This window comes from Crassostrea angulata, chromosome 2 (genome assembly GCF_025612915.1).
Source record: "Crassostrea angulata isolate pt1a10 chromosome 2, ASM2561291v2, whole genome shotgun sequence".
Taxonomy (NCBI): Eukaryota; Metazoa; Mollusca; class Bivalvia; order Ostreida; family Ostreidae; genus Magallana; species Magallana angulata.
Genome location: NC_069112.1, coordinates 31,845,063 through 31,845,539, shown reverse-complemented (window position 1 = coordinate 31,845,539; position 477 = coordinate 31,845,063).

Below are 477 nucleotides of genomic sequence, written 5' to 3'. Positions count from 1 at the left end.
TTCTATCATGAAATAGTTAGTATTGTGTACGTCATATTGAATTGTATAGTATTGTATTATCTATTATATAAATGCAAAAGCGCGTATTTAAGAATGCCAGAAAAAATGACGTAAGCAGATCGCACGAAACAGGGCGCCATCATATAATCATAAACTCTTTTAACTTGTTATTGAAAGTCTTAGAACTGTGATGTGTAATAATTAAAGTGTCATAATAAAAAACCTCTATATGAGTTCCTTTTTTTCTAGCCGTTATTGTATGTTTGTGCAAGCAGGTATATTTTAATAGAATGTTTTATAAAGGTACGCATGATATTGTATACGTATTTATATATACATGTATATATCAAAAATAAATAGTATAAATCCACCCACCTAGTATTATATGAAAAAAATCACAACACCGAAATAAACTACTAAAAAATTTATTTCGGTGTTGTGATTTTTTTCATATATATATATGAAAAACCAAACATA